This window comes from Triticum aestivum, chromosome 2B (assembly GCF_018294505.1).
Source record: "Triticum aestivum cultivar Chinese Spring chromosome 2B, IWGSC CS RefSeq v2.1, whole genome shotgun sequence".
Lineage (NCBI taxonomy): Eukaryota > Viridiplantae > Streptophyta > Magnoliopsida > Poales > Poaceae > Triticum > Triticum aestivum.
Window position 1 is genome coordinate 779660685 of NC_057798.1, and position 11124 is coordinate 779671808.

An 11124-nucleotide genomic window follows, 5' to 3' on the forward strand; every position below is an offset into this window, starting at 1 on the left:
CTAGCCAAGGAAATGCACTGTTGAACATCAGATTCACCAGACCAATCAATTTGAAGATAATTCCAAGCTCTTGGACTAAAGTTGCAAGAGAAAAAGAGATGAACCCTATCCTCGTAAGTGTGTTGGTGACACGAAACACATAGATTATCGTCAGGTGCACTTCTCCAATGTCTACGCACCAGAAGATCCTTAGTGTTAAGTCTATCAAAGAGTAACAGCCAGGCAAGAATAACAAGTTGGTGAAGAAACGGATGTTGGATGGTAGAGTTGATTGGCCCAACGAAACTAGCTTGTCGAGCACTGAGCTTGTGAGGAGCTCATCACTTGTGAAAAGAGGGGATCCCAAGAAAAGAGGAGTGCATGTGCGATAACGTGGACGACTAACGTTTTTTTCATGATAATACGTGTCTCATTCATATCATAAAGATTAAAGTACAAGTCACGTAAAGACCAACATAACAAAAATGAATAGACATCAGAATAGCTCTGAGTTTGACACCAACGTATGTCACCTGCTTCCAGCACCACCACAGCAACCACCGAAGGATAAAATGACGGATAACCTCCTTACCCAATGTCGACGCGGCTCCGTCGCTACTATGCAGCTTCGTGGAACTCCAAGGTGGTTCACCAAATATGAAACAATTGTCGTTGAACGAATCAGACCGGACAACAACTCAGACACGCCAACGAACTCCAGATCTGGCACACCACCACGGCATGCCGAAGAAGGAAACCATACCTTCCATCCATAAACCACGAATGCAACACACATTCCTTCTTCCAGATATCTTCAATGCAAACCACAATCTGCATCCACTCCTAGACTACCTCCCAAACTCCGCCCCGACGTTGGAGCAGACGCCGTCGCGACGGTGGAGCCCGAGGACACATGTCCGCCACAAAGATGCCGCCACCGCCACGACATCCCCAAATCCAACACTGACAATAGAGACAATCGCCTTGCTAGAGAAGAATCTGGAGCTTCTTTATTTAACATCCCGTCGCCATCGCCGAAGCCAAGACGTCGAAGGATCGAAAACCTAAGCTACTATGGCCCAAGAGGTCATCCGTGGAGGGGAGCCGCCGGAAGGGTTGGCTCTCTCTTGGCGGCGGCTGCTAGGGTTTCTGGTTGATAGCCAAAGAGGAATAGATGGCTGCGGACGACTAACTTGTGAAACTATTTTTACACATACATTTTGTATTCTTTTGATAAAGACAGATCATCATCTACGTCTTGGAATCTTTTTCTTTCTTTTCTTTAACAACCGAATAAAGATAGAGACAACCTGGCACGCAGATCCGCAGAGTACTAACCATTGATATTCATATACCGAGTCGATAGACATTGAATGGCCGGCGAGTCAGCAGAACATACGGGAATGTCTGACTTGCTCGTGTGAACCACGTTTCATAGATTTTTTTTGTCCTTGAAAATGAGACATACGGAGGTATTTATGGCGCTATTAACTCCTAGATTAGGACCATTGATTAGTTCTGACCCACTGGTACGACGCTTGATTTACCTCCACGCACACAACACAAGCTTGGGGCCGCGCTCATCGTACACACAGTTAATTAATCCTGCTCAGTGCAAAGCTTGCACTCAACCGCTGTTCACAACCTGTGAAAGGACGAGTTACTGTCACGTGCCAAGTACAAGGCCGGTACGGGATGCCGCAGTTGTTTTTCCTTTTTTTTAGAGATTGCGCGCGGGGATAAATCTTGTTCCGATGCACTAATCATCACTGTTTAAAAATGATCCTACTCCACCAGTTCAAAATAGAAAAAATGATCCACACCACACGGTGTCCGCATGATCGAGGGGGCTGCTGTTGGTACGGCATGTCTAGTGGCTAGCGTACCCAGGTTGGTCGACCACGTCGACACCGGCGTGGTAAACATGCATGTATTTCGCCATACTCTAATGATTTGTCACCTCTAATTAAACGCCCGCCGCTTTGCTGCTGCTAGTGGGGAGTAACTTAGACTAGTAACATACATATGTTACTAGTCTATGTTACTACCTTCATAGTGGGTGGTGTCATAGGTGTGGTAACATAGTTGCCTTCATTTATTACTTTGTAGACTCATTATGCATTGGAAACCGCTATGTGATGGTTGCCTCTCTTCTCATTAACTACTTGCCACATCATCATTTTTGCTTATGTGGCATCTATGTTACAGTACTACCTATGTTACTCTATGACCAGCCTTAGCGTGAACGCCAACCAAGGACAAGGGTGCATCTCGTAGGCAGAGCACGTCACTCGCTTTGCCGGGTAGACAGGGAGACGTTTTCCCCTGCGCGCAACCCAACTAACCGTCTGGTCCGGCGGAGGGCGTCACACGTGTTCCTTCCCGCCGGGTTTGCTGTTCGTTTGTCCCGGAGGCCGGAACCCGGACGATCACTTCGGTTGGGTGTCGTGCTGGCAGCGGAATGGACGGATAACGAGCGAGAATCAGCAACGAGATCATTATAAGCCGGAAATTGGGGATTCGTTGATGCGGACCAGACCAGCAATTCCGTTTTGACGTTTACATGTGAAAACTTTTCAAACTATGGAACGCTGGATGTACCGTACCAAGCAGACAAGTTTTTTTTTTTGCAAAAGTCCAGCATTTTGTCGCTTCGAAGAAGAGAGAAAAAGATCTTGGCGCTTCAAAAATGCTAGGAAGAGTAAGAACATCTCTAGCTCTTCCCCAAAAAGATATTTCTGGTTTGAGGAGTTAGACCAACTCCAGCAGCTCCGCCAAAACCCCGTCCCGCAAATTTGATATAAGGGCCGCATATAAAAAAAATTGTGGTGCCGCGAGGCCTCCGACGAAACAACTCCTGTAAACTCGTCCCGCAAAATTTTCCCAAGATTTGCAAATTCATGATTTTCAACAATATAAACTTAATAGAATCACATACAAATGGGCAAATCAGAATACAACAATCATCTTCATTACAACAAATGTTTAAATTCAAATAATAATACAACAACAAATTGTCCAGAAAGCAAATAACTGTTCAAATCACTCACATATACATATGAAATTTATTAAAATAAAATGGGAGTCTATCTCCCATACAATTGTCATTGCTACTCAAGAAGATCATCACGGAGCTGATAGTGCATCGCACTGCTCTTAATCTTTCGGTAGGTCTCAAGAAATGCATTGATCTCATCTAGGTCCCTAGCAGGCTTCACACGGCTACCACATTATCATAGTAAAATTTTAAGTTTAAATCCATATCATCCTCAAGGATAATGTTGTGTGGAATTACACATGCAGTCATGAGTTTTTGAGGGATTTCTTATCCTAGTAGCGAGCAGGACCTTGAACGATGGCAAACCGAGCTTGCAACACACCAAATTACCTCTCAATATCCTTTCACCATGCTTCTTGTGCTTGGGAAAAAATTGGGCCTCTTGGTTCTCGTGTCACTTATGGTCTTGATAAATGTTGACCATTGGATGATAAATACCGTCGGCAAGATAATATCCCATGATATAGTCATGTCCGTTGACGGTATAATTGAAACCGAAAGCTTTTCCACTAGGTAGCTGAGAAAAAAAATGATTGCCGCGACACAATGATATCATTGAGAGATGCTGCCAATCCAAAGAAGAAATGCCAAATTCACAAGTCGTGTGAAGCCACACCTTCGAGCACAATAGGTTGTTTACATTTGTAACCAGTGTATTGGCTCGCCCAAGCTACCGGGCAGTTCTTCCACCTCCAATGCATGCAATCCACACTTCCAAGCATACCCAGTCATCCTCTTGCTTCATTCATCGCCATCAACTTCTTTGTCCTCCTCATTTGGAGCTCGGAGATACTCTGGACCAAAAATTTGGATCAGTGTCTTCGCAAACATCTGCACACATTTGAGCGTGGTATCTTCTCCAATGCGAAGACACTCATAGATGTAGTCGGCAGGAATGCAATATGCAATCACTTTCATTGCCGCCTATATTTTTTGGTATGGACTAAACCCAAGCAAACCGACGGCACTCCTCTGGCAAGTGAAGAAACGACAATTTTTCTCACAAGCTCCAATGACACAAACAAAAAGAGACCTACACATTCGATATCGCCTGCAGATAAGGTCAGCTGGATATGTCGGTACCTCGATGAAGCAGTGCTTCATGATCGTGTGCCCGAGAGCACGGTTGCATAGAATGCAAAGCCGGACAACCGTCAATCCACGACACTTTCTTTTCGGGCCGGCTTGAAATTTGTTGATGAGATGCAACAACACTAGGTGGTCGACATCATCTCCTCTATGTCTGAATCATCCCATGATGACGGCGACGAAGAAATCCAAGAACCCATCTAAAAAATAAATTCATGCCTAAGATTTTTCTAAAATATAGCCGCGCCTAAGATTAGAACAACAAATTGCCTTCAAATTACCTTCCCCGGAAGTAAATCAACCGGCCGGAATCAAGTCAGCCGCCCCTTTCTTCTTCGCCGCCGACTGAAGCAAATTGGCCGGCCTCTTCTTCACCACGGCCACAAATTCGTGACGTCGACGCGCGCCGCTGCACCTTGGTCGATTCCGTGGCTCACCAGCATCCGGAACAATCAGTCTTCGCTTGCTACGGGGCCGCACGGCAAGCTCCGGCGTGGATCCCTGGCACCTGTGGTGGCAGCTCACCCCCGGGTCAAAACGGGCGTCCCTGGCCTCCAAAATTAGTGCAGAAGGTGCGGCGGGGGACGGTGGACCTACTCGACGGTGTGGGGTGGCCAGGGGCAGCAAGTATTGGCAGGGAGATGTGGCGTCGGCGGCTGTGGCCAAGCGAGCGCGAGCTGAAATTTTTTTCGCGCCAACAAGCGGGTGGAATCGAGGAACTGGCGGGGGGGGGGGGGGGGGGGCAAAAACGTGGGGGGTGGGGGTGAAAACCGTAGATATGGCAGACGGGGAACGAATTTTACAAGATCGCACAAAAAATTTAGCGTACGGCCGAATATAGCAGATTTGTGACATTCCGGAACGCTTGACTCATTGGCGTGGACTGTGGTTTGGAGATATTTAAAATGTTATTACTAACTTGAATATAATTGACTAGAATTCTGAGTGGAGGGAATACATGATGTTATTAACTAGATTAATGCTAATATAGAAATAATATTCCATGACTAATCACATCCGATGGGCCAAAATTGAGCGTCTATAGTAAATAACCTATCTAACGCGTGTTTTTTGGGAAGGAGTGATGTTCATTAGAATGGGAAGTAGCACTGTGGGCCCAATACGTAAGACACATACCAGGAACATGCCACCCTTTTTTTGCTTATTTCTCATTTTCTTCCTTTCTACCTCTATTATTTCTTTTTTTCCACAAAAGGAAAGAAAACATGTGCTTTCCATCGCCCCTCGGAAAGTAAGCACATGGAAAGTTTGTCGACAAAATATGGAGAAGAATGGAGGAAGAGGGGCATAACTAGGTTCAACTATCAAGAGGAACATGACACCAATTCCAATATACTCCCTCTTATCCTATTTAGACTACGCATAAGGCTGGTCATAGTGGAGAGTAACTTAGACTAGTAACATACATATGTTACTAGTCTATGTTACTACCTTCATAGTGGGTAGTGTCATAGTTGTGGTAACATAGTTACCTTCATTTATTACTTTGTAGACTCATTATGCATTGGAAACCGCTATGTGATGGTAACATATTATGTTACTCTATTTGCCTCTCTCCTCATTAACTACTTGCCACATCACCAATTTTGCTTATGTGGCATCTATGTTACTACCTATGTTACTCCCACTATGACCATCCTAAGGAGCATCACAGATACCAAGGAGGGCCTGGCTGGGTGTTTTTTTGACCTTTCTACCCCTGTGCATGCATGAAAAGAGGTGTGCTGTGTTAATTGCTGCATGCAGTTCATTGGCCGGTCCCTCGGGTCTTCTCTTCTGTACCCCACGCGCACAACATTGAAGCGCTGCATGGTGCGACTGATTGGTTGGCTCTTTGCTGCCACTGCCAAAGGCAGGCTAATTTATTGCAGCCAAAGCGGGGCATGGCTGAAAAGTAGCGAGCAAAGAGCGAACCGTGCAGAGTAATAAGGGGAAAACGGAAAAAACTTATGCGCAAACTAAATAGGATTGGAGGGAGTATCTTTCTTGGTATGTTCTCTTTGTGGTTAGTGTATGACACCCCATCTGCATGTGAGGTACATGTGTGATTTACGCGTGAATGCATTGCGATTTTCTCTCAAGGTCCACTCCTATCAAGGGAAAAAACATCGAGGGGGTGGGTAACATGGAGGGACTAACTTGTGGGCCTCGGATTATGTCCATTTGTATTGTCATCATAAAATCATAGCCACCTAGCCAGGTCTATTTCTTGAGCAATTGATTCAACATTCCTTCAAGATCTCACCATTCATCCTTTTCGCACAACAACATAATATAGACAAACTGTCATGCAAATCCAGGAAACATTAACAAACAATTTATTCATAGACGTAGTTGATAAACATGGACGATGAGCAGGCAAACCATTTTGGAATGGACAAGCTTGTGTAAACCATGATCTGAAGTTTTTCTTTTTGGGAAGGAGTGGTCCAGAGATATTTATGATGTTACTATTAACTGGACTAAAATCGCTAAAAGTGTCACTTAAGAAGAAAATTTCAATCATATATACATATTCAGTGTGGAGAGGGTCAATGGGTGCGACCGTGCGAGGAAGAAGTGGTGAGAAAACCGTCGGCTGCAAATTATTAATAGAAGAAAGAGGTGACTGCATTCGCATGTAAATCGGGTTTGGATTGTCATGAATCGAGCTTGTCAGGAGTTCATCAATGGTGAAAAGAGGGGATCTCGAGAAATAGGAGTGAAACGGTGCGACAACACGGAGGACTAACTTGTGAAACTAATTTTATGCATACATTCCGTATTCTTTTGATAAAGACAGATCATCGTCTACGTATTGAAAGTTGAAACGTAGGGTTTAGGGTTTTGTGTGGGCGGTTGACATCCAGCCTCACATCTTAATATATAGATGATCACAATATAGTTACATACGTATACAAGTATGTGTACATGTACAATATACTAGACTCTATTTTATATGCCCCCTCAATCTGAACTACATACAAGATTCAGATTGGTTCTAAAGTGGTCTAGCATCTGTCTAGTAGCGGGTTTAATAAATACACCCGCTAACTGGTCATCCGTAGAAATAAACCTGACTTCCAGTTCGCAAGCAGCTACCCGTTCTCTCACAAAATGAAAATCAATCTCAATGTGTTTAGTCCGAGCATGAAACACTGGATTCGCCGTCAAGTAAGTTGGCCCTAAGTTATCACACCACAATATGGGCGTGCGCTGCCGTGGGACTCCAAGTTCTGTGAGAACTGAGTCTATCCAAATGGCTTCAGCCGTGCCATTGGCCAATGCCTTATACTCTGCCTCGTTGCTTGACCTCAAGACTGTGGGCTGCTTCTTTGAGCTCCAAGATACAAGATTGGGTCCAACAAATACAGCAAAGCCATCAGTAGAGCGCCTATCATCAACACAGCCTGCCCAGTCTGCATCGGTTAATATACTCACTACAGTAAATCTGGACTTATGAATCCGTAGTCCCATGTCTAGCGTACCTTTGACATACCTCAGAATTCGCTTAACTGCTTCCGAATGATCCTCCATAGGCTGAGACAGGAACTGACACACTTTGTTCACAGCGAAGGAGATATCAGGACAAGTGAGGGTCAAATACTGAAGTGCTCCAACCACACTGTGATACCTGAAGGAGTCATCAATACCCAGTAGTGCACCACTGTGACGTGAGAGACTCTCGATATAGCAAGTGGAGTGGAAGTGGACTTGCAGTTCTCCATGTTGACGCGATGAAGAAGATCCAATGCATACTTTTTCTGCGTCAAGGTCATGCCCCCTGAATGAAAGGACGCTTCCAAACCAAGGAAGTAATCCAGTCGACCCAAATCTTTGATGGGAAAGCTACCAGACAATGAATGCACAAGGCGATCCACCACAGCGGGGGTAGAGCCAACAATCACAATATCATCGACGTACACCAACATCTATATCTGAATAGCACCCCGAGAGAAGATGAATAGGAATATGTGTGATCTGGAGGCAACAAAACCAAGCTGCAAAAGGCGCTGACGCAAACGGGCATACCAGGCACGGGGCAACTATTTGAGACCATAGATAGACCTCTGAAGTTTGTATACATGAGAGGGATGACACTAGTGCAGAACCGGGCAATAGCACCGGTTCGTAAGGCCCTTTAGTGCCGGTTACATAACCGGCACTAAATTATGGTCACTAAAGCCCCCCCCCCCTTTAGTACCGGTTCAGCACGAACTGGTGCTAAAGGGCAACCACGTGGCACAAGCCAGCTCCGGGGGCCTGGAGACCTTTAGTACCGGTTGGTAAGACCAACCGGTACTATAAGGTTTGGGGGTTTTTTAGTTTTATGATTTCTTTTTCATTTAATTTTGTGTTTCCATTTTAATTCTTTTTCGTTTGCTGGTATTTTACGATACTACACATTGTACACGTTATGCATTTTAGTAGAACCAATCATCGAGTTCAACATGATTGCCATGATATTATAAGCGTTCATATATAACACCACAAAAGCAAATCACTTAAGTTCAGAACGAAGAACACGGACATGAAAGGACAAGTACTAATTAAGAGCAGCATGAAGAACTAGCTAAATCACTCCTGCTAGCTACTCTCTCTCTGGTAAAATAGCATAGAACATGTATAGCTCTCCTGATTGATCATACTGGAGCATGCCGATGAACCTGTCTCCTAATCGTGGGCTGCGCTTCTCATTGCTGCCCCCTAGTACTTCTCTGCGATCATTAATAATTTTCCTCCAGTCTTTCACTATTAAGCATTCATTGCTTCTAGAAATCTTGAATGCATTCATGTGTAATGCAGGATATCTTGGCGTAAGCTAACAATTGACATCTGACCTTTAGTCTCGATCCCCTGAGGCACAACTGTCATCGGGAGTCCCTGTTGAAGAACATCGTATAGTACTTAATTAATATAATTAGCAATGAAAGTTTAGCAAAAAAAATATGTATGCAAAATATTCACTGAGGACAAATAGTAAATATCTTACCATCATTCCTAAATAGATGTGACTGTAGTTCAATACCATCACTATTGGTCGCACGTTTTGAGTACTAACATTTCTAAGTGCAGGAAGAAAATTTGTCTTGACAGTATGAAGATCCTCAAGCCATGAAACATAATAACTTATCTCCTTGCAGTTTAGTTCAGCGCCGGGACAGTAGTAGGTCCTGTCTACCAAGCGCCGGACATGTTTGGTTGAATGGAGATAAGCTGTCAATGGAAATTAGTTGTCAGTTATTTTTGAATAAGCAATATCAAAGACAAAAATATAGTTGAGAAGAACTCACATAATGGTAGAACTGGAGGCGTCTGCACATCGATCCATATGTCTCTATTACCTTCAATATCATCTTCCGGACGAATATCAAAGGTGATAACCATACCAGGCTCAAATGCATAAGCCTTGCATAGTGCTTGCCAAGTTTTGCATTCAAAATAGGTGTACGTGTGTGCATTGTATACTTTGACGTTGAAAGTATAACCATCATGCTTAGTTTTCAGGTAAGCTCTCTTTACCTCCATAGTTTCCATATCTTTGAAACCTATCTTATCCAAGACAAAAATTCTTGCATGGCAGGGGATGCGCTAGTAGAATAGTGAAAATTAAAAATTATAAGTCATGCAAATGAAGCATATATAAGTCATGCTTAATTACGAAAACAGACTTTTCGTTATGACTTACTGTATCGAATTTGAAAGTCTCATCCAGCTTGATGCTGAATCGCCTACCATCAACAAGGAAATTTCGGTCGCATTGGCCGTGCTGGTCTTCACAGTATTCGCACATAATGAAATTTTTTCCGTAATCAGACGACATTTCCTATGTTCATATTAGGCGAAACATTAAACACTTACTAATCAATTAATTCAACTACTTCTATTAATTCAACTAGTTCAACTAAACATTTACTAAAAATAAACTAGTTATATTAATTCAACTAGTTCAAAGTAAGCATTTACTAAAAATAAACTAGTTCTATATATTAATTCAACTAGTTCAACTAAGCATTTACTAAAAATAAACTAGTTATATTAATTCAACTAGTTCAAAACTAAGCATTTACTAAAAATAAACTAGTTATATTAATTCAATTAGTTCAACTAAGCATTTACTAAAAATAAACTAGTTCTATATATTAATTCAACTAGTTCAACTAAGCATTTACTAAAATCAAACTAGTTCTATATATTAATTCAACTAGTTCAACTAAGCATTATATTTACTAAAAATAAACTAGTTATTATATTAATTCAACTAGTTCAACTAAGCATTTACTAAAAATAAACTAGTTATATATATTAATTCAACTAGTTCAACTAAGCATTTACTAAAAATAAACTAGTTATATTAATTCAATTAGTTCAACTAAGCATTTACTAAAAATAAACTAGTTCGTTCTATATATTAATTTAACTAGTTCAACTAAACATTAACATATTTCTAATTCATCGATGATAACATTTCTAACATTCTAAAAATAAACTAGATAATTCTAATTCATCTAAACATTATAGAAAACAGAAAATAAGTAAAAATATATGTGTGTTTGTGTAGTACGTGTGTGTGTGTACGTACATGTGTAGTGTACGTGTAGTGTGTGTGTGTGTGTGTGTGTGTATGTGTGTGTGTGTGTGTATGCGTGTGTGTGTATGGAGTGGGCCGGGCGCGTACGGGTGGCGGGGGCAGCGACGACGGGCGGCGGGGGCCGGGGACGGCGACGAGACGGGCCGGCGGCGGCCGGGGATGGCGACGAGACGGGCGCGGCGGGGGCGGTGACGACGACGGGCGGCGGGGGTGCGCGGCGACGACGATGACGGGCGGCGGGGGCGGCGAGGGCGACGGCACGGCGGCGCGGCGGCGTCGGCGTCGTCGTCGAGATCGAGACTCTCTCGCGCGAGAAGTGGAACGAAGCGGCGACGAGATAACTGATTTTTCGTAAGTGTCATATATATAGGGGGAGCCTTTAGTACCGGTTGGAGCCACCAACCGG